The sequence below is a fragment of the Podarcis vaucheri genome (genome assembly GCF_965113315.1).
Source record: "Podarcis vaucheri genome assembly, chromosome: 6".
NCBI classification, from domain to species: domain Eukaryota; kingdom Metazoa; phylum Chordata; class Lepidosauria; order Squamata; family Lacertidae; genus Podarcis; species Podarcis vaucheri.
In genome coordinates this window covers 87366770-87383235 of record NC_138764.1, presented here as the reverse complement: position 1 = coordinate 87383235, position 16466 = coordinate 87366770, and the positions used below count along the sequence as shown (strand labels likewise).

Below are 16466 nucleotides of genomic sequence, written 5' to 3'. Positions count from 1 at the left end.
CCATTGATCTCTCGTAGAAACGCAGTATCAGTCAATTAGCGACAGGAGCCCCAGAAATAGCTTGCCACATTACAGAGCTCGTGCACGCTCTGTCAGCAGATACGTACAGCAAAAGGTGCACTCAGGATATTTACAAGTTTATTCAGCGTTGGTTAGAACAAAGAAAAACATGACTGCCTGCGTTGATGTCTCAGGCACAGAGAGAAAACGAAAGCAGAAACAAACAGAAACTTCCTGTGAACAGGAAATACGCAGACTCTGTGACTCACAAAGCCTGCTCCCTTTTAAGGTGGAACGGAAATATCCTAACAGTTACATTTGTCAGGAGGAGGCTGTGAGGCCCTCAATATTTTTTTGAGAGGGGGCTCAGTCCTGTCCCCACATATTTGGGGGGTGGGTAGGCTGCGTTGTCCTCAGCTCCATAGAGTTGGTGCCTATGCCCCCTTCTGTTGCTGTACTACAACTCCCATCAAACCTGATCATTGGCCTTGCCGGCTGAGGCTGATGAGAGCTGGCGTGCAGCAGGCTAAGGAAGGCTAAGCTATGCAGATGAACAGCATGGCTTTGCAGAAGTCAGGTCCAGCCAGTGCAGTGCAGTTGTGATGGAGATGGAAACTTTGACCTTCCAGGTGCTGTTGGACTCCAACTTCCATTAACCTCAGTAAGCACAATTAGTCATTAGGGATTATGGGATAATCATAATCATAACAATTTATACCCCGCCCATCTGGCTGGGTTTCCCCAGCCACTCTGGGCGGCTTCCAACAAAAGATTAAAAAATACATTAAAACATCAGTCATTAAAAACTTCCAAGAGATCTGGACAAGATGTGGCAGGAATGCTATTCAACAGAACAGGGGCAGTCATACTAAGAACGCTGCTCCGAGTTACTGCAGAGCGGGCTTCTGCAATATTTGGAACTTTGGCGAGAAACTCTTCCACAGACTGGAGCGATCCACTGGGTATACAGTGGTACCTCAGGTTAAGTACTTAATTCATTCCGGAGGTCTGTTCTTAACCTGAAGCTGTTCTTAACCTGAAGCACCACTTTAGCTAATGGGGCCTCCTGCTGCTGCTGCGCCGCCAGAGCACAATTTCTGTTCTTATCCTGAAGCAAAGTTCTTAACCTGAAGCACTATTTCTGGGTTAGCGGAGTCTGTAACCTGAAGCGTATGTAACCTGAAGCGTATGTAACCCGAGGTACCAATGTATTAAGGATAAGACAATCTATAGCTCCTGAATTGTATAGGGCCTTATATGTTAATGTCAACTCCTTGAACTTGGTGCAGTAGCAGATTGGCAGCATGTGGAAACACCCTAAGCAGGGTGCTATATGCTGGGAGTAGTTTGCACCCAAAGGCAACCCACTAGCTGCAGCCTCTGGACCAGCCTCAAAGATAGCCCCACATACAGTTCATTACAGTAATTCAGCCATAGGACTACCCATGCACGGTCAAGCTATCCCGATCCAGGAATGGCCATAACTGTGTTGCCAACAGAAGTTTCATTTACATTCTTTGTTCAACAGAAACTGTCTTTCCTAAGCCAGCCATTTGGGAAATGGATGGCAAAACAGTGGCTTTCTTGGGTTTGTAAATCCACTGCCCCATTTGAGACACACACTGACCTGTGGCTGGTTTACTGCAGGTTCTTGAGTGCCTCTCCTGTAAACTAATCTACTCAACTCCAGCCCTCTCGCTTTGATTGAATTAAGCATTTAATCCGGTTATCCATGTGATCACCAAGAGAAGCATCACACTGCAGCTAAAGCAGGATACAGCTTTTTCAATACCTATGTCTCAATAAGAAGTGAGAGCTGGACCATAAAGAAGGCTGATCGCCGAAAAATTGATGCTTTTGAATTATGGTGCTGGAGGAGACTCTTGAGAGTCCCATGGACTGCAAGAAGATCAAACGCATCCATTCTTAAGGAAATTAGCCCTGAGTGTTCACTGGAAGGACAGATCGTGAAGCTGAAGCTCCAGTACTTTGGCCACCTCATGAGAAGAGAAGACTCCCTGGAAAAGTCCCTGATGTTGGGAAAGATGGAGGGCACAAGGAGAAGGGGATGACAGAGGACGAGATGGTTAGACAGCGTTCTCGAAGCTACAAACATGAGTTTGACCAAGCTGCGGGAGGCAGTGGAAGACAGGAGTGCCTGGCATGCTCTGGTCCATGGGGTCACAAAGAGTCGGACACGACTAAACGACTAAACAACAACAACAACAACATGTCTCAATAGCCATAATCCTCTTTTTGTTAGCCAGGATATCTCCACCAGAGATTGTGTGCTTCTAGTCACAGAGCTGGCTGACTCTGCTAATTATGCAGAATTCAGCCAATTATTATCTAATAATGCACCGAAGCAGTCCATGTCTTCTCAGCCCTGCCTGGTGATGCTGTGCCAATGAGCTACAGCAGTTGAGATAAGATGCCTATGTCTACCTAGTTTGATCAAATAGGTCTTTGTCACTCATTATTTTTTTTTAGAACAGGGGTAGAGTGGGGAGCCTGTGGCTGTCTCTACAATGTTGGACTGCAGCTGTGATCATCCCTCAGCACTGAGCATACTGGCTGAGGTCAATGGGAGTTGGAACGCAGGGATATCTGGAGGGCCACAGGTTCCCCAACCCTGTTTCTGAAGTTGCCTCATGGTAACACAGTAAATCTAAATTATGCAAATTTGCAAACATTTTCATACTTGCATAATTTATTCTGATTCAAGGGAGAGTTCATGAGTTTTGCAGAGCCTTGAAAACTACTTGAAATCGTGTTGAGCTCCACTGTGATTCTGGAGAATAGCAAAATAAAATAAAATAAAATAAAAATTCCCCCCACATTTGAAAGCATACCTTGTAGGGCACTAAGGGCTAGAAACTTGCATTTGAAAAAAGACAAATAAACCCAAAGCCTTGGGCCCTGGCATAGGAAAAACTTTGTTCCCCTGCCCACACTACAAATCTGCACAAATGCTAGTGAGCATATTGGTATTGAGCATGGTAGAGTGTAGGTATTGAGTTTGGTATTCTCAGTAGCAGAGCACATTCTTTTCATTCCAAAGTACCTGGGCTCAACCTCTGACATTATAATAATATATAATATTAATAATAATTTATTATTTATACCCCACCCATCTGGCTGAGTTTCCCCAGCCACTCTGGGTGGCTCCCAATCGAGAGTTTAAAACAATGCAGCATTAAATATTAAAAACTTCCCTAAACAGGACTGCTTTCAGATGTCAGGATAGCTGCTTATTTCCTTCACATCTGAAGGGAGGGCATTCCACAGGGCGGGTGCCACTACCGAGAAGGCCCTCTGTCTGGTTCCCTGTAACCTCACTTCTCGCAGTGAGGGAACTGCCAGAAGGCCCTTGGCACTGGATCTCAGTGTCCAGGCTGAACGATGGGGATGGAGACACTCCTGTCAAACATCATGCAGTGAGTTTCTTTAATTGTAGACAGTAGAGTGTGCATGCACATGAAAGCTCATACCAATAAGTAACTTAATTGGTCTCTAAGGTGCTACTGGAAGGAATTTTTAAATTTTATTTTATTTTATTTTGTTTTGTTTCGACTACGGCAGACCAACACGGCTACCTACTTGTAAATAGAAAGCTGTTTATCAATTTACCTGTTTCTACTGAGTGCTGGGCAGAGAGCAGAAAACATTGGGGCACAGACTTCCGGAGGCGGCGCGAAACAAGTAATGGCGGTCCTCTTCGCGCTGCGAAGAGGGGCTCCGCAGGAAAGGGTCGTTCGCTGCGGCAAAGCGACGACCCATTAAGAAAAACCACGAGCAGAGTGAGCTCGTGGCCGTGGGATCCGGCGGGCACCTAGAGCGACCCCCAAAACGAAGAAGGGACCCCGTAAGGGGCTCCGGAAGCGCGGAGGGGAAGCGGTGCTGTGGATTCATCGCTCTTTCTGCGGGAGTGAAGCCGCGCGGCTGTTACGGATGAGCGCCGACCTTTCTTCCTTTTACATTGGATTACAAACCAACTACTCGTGAGTAAGATTCACCTGAAATTGGATTACAAAATTTATGAATTTGGCTGAAAGCGGGAGACGAGAAAAAGGAAGTCCGTCTCCCGATGGTGCTTAGTGATCAAAGGCAAAGGATTTGACAGCTGGAAGCAGCACAGAAGGGCTTTAAAACGAGAGAAATCATACGCTTAGAGAAACTGGAAACTGAAAGGCAAGTTACTCTTATTTCTTTGGGATTGGTTCTATTTTTCTTCATGGGGACTTTCTCCTCTGCTGAACTTACTAAAAAATTTTAAAGACTATAAAAACCCCAACTCCGGGCTTGCAGCGGGACAAAAGGCTGCTTTGCAGATACACTTACAAATCTGAAATGGATATTTAGAGGCATCTCTGTTGGATACAATTTAACAACTGTACTTTGCACCTTTTAAGAAACTTGTGGTAACATTGTGAGAGCTCTGCTAGAGGGGAAAGGTCTTCTCCAAAGACTATTGTTAATTTACTTAATTGCAGGAACTTTAATGGCGACTGAAACTTTGTTTCTTCTTCCCTGAACTGTAACATTACTCCCTCTAGTGGAGCTTGGGATTTACAATTTCCTGAGAACCAACTTTGCTTTGTCTCTCTGTGGTTTGGTTGTTTACTCCAAGGCCTGCCTTTCCCATGAAATTTTTGACAGCTTGACCTTGAATCCAAAGACAGGTGGGGAATGAGCGACAGAGTAAAAACAAGAGCTGCGTCGAAGGCAGGGAAAGGCAAATTGGCACAAACAACCCTATTTTCTCAGGGACGTAGATCTTCAGTCCCTGCTGTTTTACAGACTGCACCCTCGCCAACAATTCCAGCTGAAGAAGCTGAACAATTAACAGGTGAGGATATGGCATCTGGAGGATCTAACACTTTGTTAGAGGAAATGCTACAACAATTCGCAATTTTGAATAAAAAAGTGGATGACCAAACTGCAAAAATTGATTTAGCCACATCCTCAATTACCAAACTTTCAGAACAGGTGGCTAAGCACTCACAAGATATTGGAAATCTAAACGACGTAACATCCGAAAATCGAAAATTGGCGGAGGCTGCGAACCAAAAAGCAGAGGCCGCAGCAAAAGGAGTGGAGGAACTGAAAGGAGAGGTAAGGCCGCTCCACAAACATATTACTGACCAGCAGGCTTACCTGTCTTTGGTGGAACTGCGAAATAGGGAAAATAATTTGAGATTACGCTCTATCCCAGAGATTGAGAAAGAGGACTTGATAGGCTTCCTAACAGCAGAATTTTCTAAATTCTGGGGTGTAAATGAAGATACAGATTTTAAAATAACAACTGCATTTAGATTGGGAAGAGCCGCCGGGAAAGACAGGCCCAGAGACTGTTTGATCATTCTAAGGACTAAACAGGAGAGAGACAAGCTACTTGACCTACATTTTAACAAAGCACTTGTGATACAGGACAGAAGAGCACAAATCTACAAGGATATCCCTAAGCAACTACTGGACCTCAGATCTAACTATACTGATCTAGTTGGACTTTTGAGAGGCAACGGAATACCATACAGGTGGGAGTTCCCACAAGGCCTTTATTTTAAATACAAAGGAAAGAAGATAAAAATCAAAACGAAAGAAGACAGCCAGAAGTTCCTACACGACCACGGAGAAGACTTGCAGAAAGGAGCAGTAGCTATTTGGCCACCACCAGAGTTTGGAAAAGAGCCACCACCTTCGGATTCGGACAAAAAAGAAGACACCCAATAAAGAGTAACAACAGATTGATACAGGATGTCTCTGCAGCTGTATAGCTGGAATATTAATGGCGTGAATTCCCCGGAAAAATGCAAAAGAATCTTCCACATTTTAAAGAAAGAAAATTTGGATATAATCTGTCTGCAAGAAACCCATGTGACCAGGTTACACAAGAAGGTGTTAATAAATAAAAGATTAGGCCAAGAATTTATTTCATCAGACAGAGTTAAAAAGAGAGGCGTGGTGATTTACGCCAAGGAGAATCTTTCACCAAAATTCTTGTTTAAAGATGAACAAGGAAGAATCCTGGCTATTGAAATATCGACCCAAGGAGAGAAAATTTTGATATTAGGAATCTACGCACCAAATGAGGGGAAATCAGAATTTTACAAGAAGCTGCATGAGACATTACTGGACTATCTGGATTATTCTAACATCATTATGATGGGAGATATGAATGGGGTTGTCTCTACCCTTATGGATAAGTCACAGAACCAGAATTTGACCAAAGATGGAAGATTACCAAAAACCTTCTTCGAATTAACTGACAATATGGATTTAATTGATTTATGGAGGACGAGAAACCCCCTAGGTAAAGAAGGAACCTTCTTTTCTGAGGCCCATCTGTCATGGACAAGAATCGACCAAATTTGGACAACTAGAGGGCTGGCACCTAAGACTACAAAAATAGAAATCTGCCCAAAGACATGCTCCGACCATAACGCTCTGAAAATGGAAATGAGATTTACTACTGCCGATTCCTTCAGATGGAAAATGAATGACAACCTGTTAAGAGATCAAGAGACTGTAAAGAAGGCCCAAAAAGCTTTAAAGGACTACTTTGAAATCAACTTGAATACCTCGGTGGAAAAAAGAATAATCTGGGACGCGAGTAAAGCTGTTATGAGAGGGTTCCTGATACAACAGAATACGATCAAGAAAAAGTTCTGGAATGGTAAAAAGGACAAGATATTGGAGAAGATAAGAGATGGTGAGAAAAAACTAAGATTAAACCCAAAATCAAAGGAGATTTTAAGAGAAATCAAATTCCACCAGTCACAATATGCGAAACTGATCAATCAAGAAGTGGAATGGAAGATTAAACAAATGAAACAAAGATCTTTTGAGTCGGCGAATAAATGTGGGAAACTGCTAGCTTGGCAGTTGAAAAAGAGACAAAAATTAAATTATGTTACCAATCTAGAAGTTGAAGGAAAGAACATTCAGAAACCGGGAGAAATTAGAAAGTGTTTCCAGAAATATTTTAAAAAACTGTATACACAAGGATCCGAGGATGCAACTGAGATAGAACAATTCTTGAAAGAAAATGGCCTTCCAGAATTATCTCAAGAGAAGAGATCAATCTTGAACTGCAAAATAACACAACAGGAAATTGAGGATGCCATTCAGAACATGCAGCTAGGCAAATCTCCAGGCCCTGATGGACTTACCTCCAAATATTATAGGACCTTAAAAGACTACTTGATACAACCATTAATGGAGGTTTGCAACCAGATTATGGGGGGAGGGAGGGCACCAGATACGTGGAAAGAAGCATTCATCACACTGATACCTAAAGTGGAAACTGAAAAGACTCAACTTAAGAACTACCGCCCCATCTCACTCCTAAATGTGGATTACAAAATATTTGCGGATGTTTTGGCTAATAGATTTAAAAAAGTACTGTCAGGGGATGATTAGCTGCTTGTGCTTAAAATAGTGCCCCTTCAGAGTTTGTGCGACCCCACAAACCTCTGTGTGTGACAGAGCTCCTCAGACATGTCTGCTCTAGTCACTTGTAGAGTCCGACAGTGGCTGTCTGCGGAAGCGCTTCCAGCAAAGAAGTTCCTTAACGGAAACGCGTCTCCTGGACTCACGACGTGACAGCTTCCGGCGAAGCATAGGTCTCCCTGCAGTTGCTTCTGACACCTCCCCGCTATTTTCGCTCGAAGTGTCTCTCACCCCTTTCTCTCCCCTTCTGCTTCCTGCCTGGGCTGCTGCGTCTCTCTCAGCATTACTGAGATCCTCCTCCAGAGACCCCGCGCTCCCCCTACTGGTCCCTGCTTTAGCTGTTGACTCTCTCCCAGTCTCTGGGAGCCCTACCACTTCCCTTTCCTCCGATGTCAGTTCCCTGACATCCACCTCCCCTCCAGGGCCCCCCTCTTCCCCGCCCCTACTCTCTCCTCTGGGCGGTGAGGAGCTGAAACCCCTAAAAGAACCCTCCTCATCTTCCGACGTCTCGAACATTTCCCTCCATCGGTCTTCGTTCCGACTCGCTGAATCCTCCTCCACCTCGGAATCAGCGAACCCCTCCAACTCTTCTTCTTCGTCGGTGGTGGCGAAGTATTCCCTCCGGAACCTCGCCACTGGCTGGGGTTTCCGAGGGAATCTCTGATGAAAAGTTTCAATCAAAACCTCGTCATCTACATCCTCTGCCCTGACCCAGGTGTTTTCTGACTCCGGCTCCCCTTCCCACATTACCAAATACTCTACTTGCTCTCCCCTCCACCTGGAATCGAGAATCTCCGCTACATGGTAGCTGTGTTCTTTTTCCTCCATAGCTGGTCCCCTATTGACCCTCCCCTCTCTGTCCCCTATATACGGTGACAGCAATGATCTGTGGAACACTGGGTGCAACTTCATGTGGTTAGGTAACCGGAGTCTGAAAGCCACTGGGTTGACCTGTTGCGTGACTTCAAATGGGCCCAGTCTTTTGGGTCTTAACTTCTTACAACCTCCTTTAAATGGTAACCCTTGGGTGGACAACCACACCTGATCCCCCACCCTAATGCTTTCTCCTTCCCTTCTGGTTTTGTCTGCCTGCCTCTTATATTCCTCCTTCGCCCTGTTTAAATTAAGTTGGAGCTGGCGATGGATCGCTTCCATTTCTTCAACGAACTGTTCTGCGGCTGGAACGCTCCAGTTCTCCCCCTCCCCCCCTGGGAAGGCTCGGGGATGACACCCGTGATTGGCCAAAAAAGGGCTCATTCCCGTGGACACGTTCTCCGCATTGTTATAGGCAAATTCTGCCAACGCCAGCTTCTCCACCCAATCATTCTCTCTGTCATTCACATAACACCTCAAATATTGCTGGAGGACACCATTAGCTCTTTCCGCCTGCCCGTTGGTTTCTGGATGACGGGCAGTTGAGAAATTCACCTCTACATGCAATAAGCTCATGAGCTTCCTCCAGAACCTGGAAGTAAATTGTTTCCCTCGGTCCGAAACCACCCTCAAGGGGGCACCATGCAATCTAAACACATTTTCCACAAACAATTTAGCGGTTTCTTCTGCTGTGACCGCATGTGAGCAGGCTATAAAGTGGGCCATCTTGGTTAACAGGTCTACCACAACCATAATGGCTGTCTTCCCTTTGGACCTGGGCAGATCAGTCATAAAATCTATTGCCACTGCCTCCCATGGTCTTTCCGGCGTGGGTAGTGGTTCTAATAAACCTGCCGGTGCCCGCCTCTCCCCCTTGGCTCGTTGACATCGGTCACACCCTCTCACATACTCCCGCACATCTTCCCTGACCTTGGGCCACCAGAATTCCCTGGTAACCAGCCACATGGTTTTGTGTTGCCCAAAATGCCCTGCTGTGGGGCTATCGTGCAGTTGCTTGAGTACCTTTTCCCTCAATTCTCCTTCAGGTACGTATAACGCTCCCTTGTAGTACAACGCCCCGTTTCTCTCCTCAAAACCCCCGGGTTTGTCTCCCTCCCTCCTGAGACCCCTGAGTTTGTCCTGGGCATATTCATCCTGCACCGTTCCCTCTATCAGTTCCCTTAGCCCCACCAGTGCCGCCCCACACACCCAGCGATCCTCGGGAATGACATGGGTCTCTTCGGGTGCACCCTCTCCCTCCAAATATTCAGGTTTGCGTGATAGAGCGTCCGCCCTAACGTTCTCCTGGCCTGGTACGTAACAAATCTCAAAGTTAAATTTGGAGAACTCCTGGGCCCATCTCAACTGCCGTTGGTTGAGCACTCGCGCAGTTCTCCAATACTCTAGATTCTTATGGTCCGTGCGTACTTGCACCTTCTGTTGTGCACCAATTAGTAGGTGCCTCCATCTCCGGAAGGCCTCATAAATCGCAAGAAGTTCCCGGTCATACACCGTGTAGTTTCTCTCCGATTTGTTCAGCTTTCGCGAAAAGAAGGCACACGGTCGCCACTCGGACCCCTCCTTCCCTGGCTGCAGAAGAAGCACCGCCCCTATGGCTCTGTCGGAAGCGTCTGTTTCGACCCTCAGCTTTTTTTGTAAATCCACATGTAGAAGTTGTTCGTCAGAGGCGAAGGCCTTTTTCAGTTCCTCAAACGCTCGCTCCGCCTCCCCCGTCCAAACAAACTTCTTTTTGCTGCTGAGACAGTCCGTGATGGGCGCCGTCAGGTGAGCGAAGTTTCGGATGAACTTACGATAAAAGTTTCCAAACCCTAGGAACCTCTGCACATCCTTCTTAGTCTTGGGGGTTTTCCATTCCAGCACCGCTTGAACCTTGCCGGGGTCCATGGCCAACCCCTTGTCTGACAAGCGGTACCCCAGGAATTCCACCTCCTTGGTATGAAACTGACACTTCTCCAGTTTCACCCACAGTCTGTTGGCATGCAGCCTGCTCAACACTTCTCTGACGTCTCTCACATGTTGCTCCTCATTCTCCGAATACACCAACACGTCATCTAAGAAGGCCACGCAATTCTTGTAGAGCAAAGGCCCCAGTACATGGTTCATAAAGGCTTGAAAACACGCGGAGCCTGCTTGTAATCCAAAAGGCATAACGAGATATTCAAATGCCCCCAAAGGGGTGAACATGGTGGTCTTCCATTCATCCCCTTTCCTTATACGTATCAGGTTGTACGCCCCCCTTAGGTCCAGCTTTGTAAAAATCTTTCCTTTTCGCACCCTGGTCAAAATATCATCAATCCTGGGCATAGGAAAAGCCACCGGCTCTGTCACTGCATTTAGGGCCCGAAAGTCACATACCAGTCTCGGCTTGTCCGTGTTCTTTTTATCCACAAAAAACACTGGGCTACCCCCCGCTGCCTTGGACTCTCTGATGAAGCCTCTCTTCAGGTTCTTGTCAATGAACGCTCGCAACTCCTGCATCTCCCTGTCTGACATGGCATACAACCTGCCTACAGGAAGCTGTGCTCCAGGGAGTAAATTGATCTGGCAATCAAAGGGCCTATGCGGGGGTAGTTGGTCAGCTTCCTTCTCGCTGAACACGTCGCTGAGATCAGCATACTGTGATGGCACCTTCCCCTTCTCCATCACTTCCGTCCCTGCTAGGGTGGCTTGGGCCCCTGCTGACCCCTTTTCCCCCCTGCAGTGTTCTAAGCAATGTGCGGAACCGAAGGAAACCACTCTTTGATGCCAGCCCACCAGCGGATCATGTAGGGCTAGCCAGCTCATTCCCAAAATAATGGGAGCGCCTCCCAAGGTGGCCACATTAAACGCTATCAGTTCTGTGTGCCTTGCCACCCTCATTATCATTGGGATGGTCTGCAAGCTGACGCCTCCTCCCAACAGTTCTCTGCCATCGATCGTGGTCACCTGCAGGGGGTTGCTTAAGGGGATAGTCTGTATCTGGTGTTCAGCCGCAAACTCCTTGCTCATGAAATTGCAGGAGCTGCCTGAGTCCAACAGCGCCTTTATTTTTAGGGGGTGTCCATTTTGCAACTCTAGCGACACTTCAATCACTAGAGCAGGTCGAGGAGCTTCTGGCACTGGCACTTGGGAAAGGGGCACTTTCACTGCTCTTTGGCCTGGCTGCAGTGCCCTGCTGGCAACCAGGCGTTGGCTTTTACCTGCTCCGTTTCTCCCTGCTCTTCCCCCTCAACAGTTCCCACCATCCCTTGCCATTCCTTCCTCTGGGGGCAGACTCTGGCAAAGTGGCCTGGCTGTTGGCAGAGATAGCATTTCCGGGGTCCCTTTCCCTCCTTCTTCGCCCCCTCACTGGGCTTTGAAACTGCGCGCGCGCGGGCTGTTCCGATTTCCATCGGCTCTGCCGGCGGGAAAGCTGGCTCAGGAATGTCTGGAATGCGTAACTCCTTCCAACGTTCCCCTCTCCCTTCCCGCCTCTCCAAGGCTCTTGCCTCCTGGCGCGCTCCAATGGTCAGCGCAGATTTGGTCAGCTGATCCATAGACACCGCCCTGGGGCTCCTGGCCAGCTCGTCTTTCACAGCTGAAGTAAGACCTTCTTCAAATAGCATCTGAATGGGTGCTGCCGATAAATCCCACCCCAATCTGTGAATCAGCATGGTAAATTCAGTCCAGTACTCACGGACAGATCTGCTTCCCTGCTTGCAAGCCATTAGCTGTCTGCGCACTCCCCCCTCCTCAATATCGCTGGAGAACATGATATCCATTGCACGAAAGAATTTCATAGCGTCCTTCAGGATATCGTTGTGCGTTGCCATCAGGGGTCGAACCCAGTCCCGCGCCCCCTTCTCAAGATGCCCAATTACGAAAGCAACTCGGGATTCCTCATCAGGGAACTCATCAAACTGCACATTCAGGGCATATTGCATTTCAGTCCTAAAGGCATGGTAATCCTTGGGGTCCCCCCCAAACTTCTGCACTAATCCTGGTACCTTTCTGGGGAACTGAGTGGTTCTCCCCTTCTTGTCTGCATCTTGAGCCCTCCTCTCCTCGAGCCTCGCCGTCTGCAGCGCAAGTTGGACCTCCAGAGCTTGATACCTTTCTTCCAAGCTTGGACCAGCTCCACCCCCTGCGGCTCCGGCTCCTGCTGGGTCGCTCATGATGCCTTCTCCTGCACAGGCAGCGTACAGAGACTGTCGGACTGCTGTCAGGGGATGATTAGCTGCTTGTGCTTAAAATAGTGCCCCTTCAGAGTTTGTGCGACCCCACAAACCTCTGTGTGTGACAGAGCTCCTCAGACATGTCTGCTCTAGTCACTTGTAGAGTCCGACAGTGGCTGTCTGCGGAAGCGCTTCCAGCAAAGAAGTTCCTTAACGGAAACGCGTCTCCTGGACTCACGACGTGACAGCTTCCGGCGAAGCATAGGTCTCCCTGCAGTTGCTTCTGACACCTCCCCGCTATTTTCGCTCGAAGTGTCTCTCACCCCTTTCTCTCCCCTTCTGCTTCCTGCCTGGGCTGCTGCGTCTCTCTCAGCATTACTGAGATCCTCCTCCAGAGACCCCGCGCTCCCCCTACTGGTCCCTGCTTTAGCTGTTGACTCTCTCCCAGTCTCTGGGAGCCCTACCACTTCCCTTTCCTCCGATGTCAGTTCCCTGACAAGTACTAAATGAAGTAATCCATAAGGACCAAGCAGGCTTTCTCCCAGGTAGACATTTGTTTGATAACACCAGGAATATTATCGATATTTTGGAACTTTTACAAACAAATATTAACACCAAAGCAGTGTTAATTTTTATCGATGCGGAGAAGGCCTTTGACAACATTTCTTGGAAATTTATGAAGAAAAACTTGGAAGGGATGGGAGTGGGAAGGGGGTTTGAGAATGGAATAGAGGCAATCTATTCAGAACAAAAAGCTAAGTTGATAGTGAACAATGTGGTGACAGAAGAACTTCATATTGAAAAAGGAACACGCCAGGGGTGCCCCCTATCCCCTCTGTTGTTTATTTCAGTCCTGGAGGTTTTGCTGAATATGATAAGGGAGGATCGGCAGGTACAAGGAATACGGGTCGGAGCGAAACAATATAAACTGAAAGCATTTGCAGATGACTTGGTTTTAACATTACAGGAGCCAGAACCTAGTACAAAAAGAGTTTTGGAATTGATTCAGAAATTTGGTCGGGTGGCGGGTTTTAAGTTGAACAAACAAAAAACTAAGGTGTTAGGGAAAAACTTGACGGTTACTGAAACAGAGGGGTTTCAGAAGGAAACAGAACTAAACATTGTTAAAAAAGTGAAATACCTGGGGGTCAATCTGTCCTCTAAGAATTTGAATCTATTTAAAGATAACTATGAAAAATGTTGGTCAGAAGTTAAAAAAGATTTAGAAATTTGGTCAAGATTGAAATTATCCTTGTTAGGCCGAATTGCAGCTATAAAAATGAACGTTTTGCCAAAGATGTTGTTTTTGTTTCAAGCCTTGCAGGTCGTGGACAGAGTGGAATGCTTTGGAAAGTGGCAGAGGGATATCTCTAGGTTTGTCTGGCAGGGCAAAAAGCCCCGAATAAAATTCAAAATATTAACTGATGCAAAGGAGAGAGGGGGGTTTGCCCTGCCGGACTTAAGGTTATATTATGAAGCTGCGGCCTTCTGCTGGATGAAAGATTGGATCTTATTGGAAAACACTGATGTCCTTGATCTGGAAGGCTTCAACAATCCGTTAGGTTGGCATGCGTATTTGTGGTATGACAAGGGGAAAACACATGGAATGTTCAAAAACCATATTGTCAGGAAAGCAATATATATGGTTTGGAAAAAATACAAAGACTTATTGGAAAGTAAAACTCCGAGGTGGATTTCACCAATAGAGGCCAAAGCTCGGAAAACATCCAATATGGAGGCATATTGGCCGAAATATTGGGAAATAATAGAAAATATTGGAGGTAATTGGAGGTTGCAGAGCTTTGAAAAATTAAAGGATAAGGTGCAAAATTGGCTACATTATGCCCAAATTAATGAGGTTTTTAAGCTAGATAAAAAAATAGGGTTCCAGGTGGAAAAATCGAAACTTGAGACAGAGTTGTTAGAACCAAAGACCAAGGTATTATCGAGAATGTACAACTTGCTGCTTAAATGGAACACTCAGGATGAGACAGTTAAGTCAGCCATGATAAAATGGGCTCAAGACATTGGTTACAACATTATGTCTGAGGACTGGGAAAGGTTATGGACCACCGGTGTGAAATTTACGGCATGTAATGCCTTGAAAGAAAACATTATGAAAATGGTATACAGGTGGTACATGACCCCAGTCAAGCTTGCTAAGATATACCATTTGTCTGACAATAAATGTTGGAAATGCAAGGAGGCTGAAGGGACATTCTTTCACCTCTGGTGGACTTGTCCAAGATTGAAGGCCTTTTGGGAAATGATCTATAACGAGTTAAAAAAGGTGTTTAAGTACACCTTCCCCAAGAAACCAGAGGCCTTCCTTCTGGGCATTGTCGGCCAGAAGGTGTTAAAAAAGGATAGAACCTTTTTTATGTATGCTACAACAGCAGCAAGAATCCTTATCGCTAAGCATTGGAAGACCCAAGATTTGCCCACACTGGAGGATTGGCAGACGCAATTGATGAACTATATGGAATTGGCCGAGATGACTGCAAGGATCCGAGACTTGGGAGAAGAGGCAATGGAGGAGGACTGGAAAAAATTTAAAGACTATTTGCAAAAGTATTATAAGTTGTATGAAACATAAGACGCCGTATGATTTGGAACGTTAGCCCCAGCAATGAAATTTAATTATTTATGAAATTGATAACACTCATGAAAGAATCAAAGTTTAAACGGGTAAAAAGGATATTATGTTATATCTTTAGAGTAATTGGAGAATAAGAGATTTAAACTTAAATTGCAACTGAAAATATAAAGAAACATACGAAATAAGGGTATAATTTGCTGATAACTTTATTATCAAGAATGCATTATGTGGGAGATGTGGGGAAGTCCAATGGAAATTTGAAGTGAGTTGTCGAAATGGTTATGATTTTCTGTTCTTTTTTCTTTTTTTCTTCTGTTCTGTCTTTCCTTTTGTTTTCTTTGTAATTTGGAAAAAATGTAATAAAAAATTATTATAAAAAAAAAAGAAAACATTGGGGCACAGCTAGACATAAGATAGAATCTGGGTGTGATGCGCAGAGAGATGGGGGAATCTCAGTTTTGGGTTCTCTCACTTTCTCTTTCCCCCAATCTTCAGTTATCCACATTTCCACATCAGTGCACAATTTATTTATTTTCACAGTGTTCATGCCAATGCACCAGAATTTTAGTGCAAATTTGTTTCGGAACAGAATCATAGATTTGGAAGGGACCAGAAGGGTCATCTAGTCCAACCCTCTGCAGTGCAGAAATCCTGCCCACAGCTATCCCTGGTTGGGCTTAAACCACCAATCTTCTGGTTAACAGCCAGACACACTGACCCATTGCACCACCTGAAGGGGAAGAAATGTCTCAGGATATAAGTCAAATTCAGAGCAACAGAAGACAGGAAATAGCACATGCAACCTCTAGATATGGCCTCTCTCTGTATTTAAATGATGCAAATAGCTCCACCTGTTAAAATGTCAAAGCTGTTACTGGACATGCATAGTATCAAGATGGTTTTTCCAGCAGCAGCAAAAGGCTTTTTTTTTAAGAGAGAGAGATGCAGGTTTACCAGTCTCTCATATATAGAATAAGCAAACAAACCTCTTTCATAAAAGAGGACCTCTCCAACTTCTGTGTTGCTGACACTAGCACCACTCCTAGCAACAAACTATTCTGATCACTACAATACTTGTTTGCACCCAAAGAGGAGGCAAACATGGCGTGTTGTTTATTAAGTGTTACTGTAATGAAAACACATTGCATGGTTGGGTGAACTTCCATCAAACTTTGTTTAGTAGCAGAAAAGGAGAACTATTTCCTCAACCTTATGAATACCACCAGAGCCGCTCCTTTTGTACAGAGACTAATCTGGAAACAAAGCTCTAAGCTGAATGATGTGTTATTAGTGTAAATCAGGTAAGTCCATCTTTAAAGGGAACTGAGTCTTAATTTTCCCCCCATCCCTAGATGTGGTTGAGTTGGGTGGGTGTTCCATATTGTGTG

General features: G+C 45.7%; 1 long non-coding RNA gene across 1 annotated transcript in view; it reads left to right on the top strand.

Annotated features, from left to right (window-relative positions):
• Positions 1-969: 969 nt before the first annotated feature.
• LOC309534458 overlaps positions 970-16466 on the top strand; it is a 126626-nt gene continuing 111129 nt past the window's right edge. Inside the window, exon 1 of the long non-coding RNA XR_014220746.1 lies at positions 970-1200. This is a non-coding gene — a long non-coding RNA (uncharacterized lncRNA). The remainder of the gene's footprint in view (positions 1201-16466) is intronic.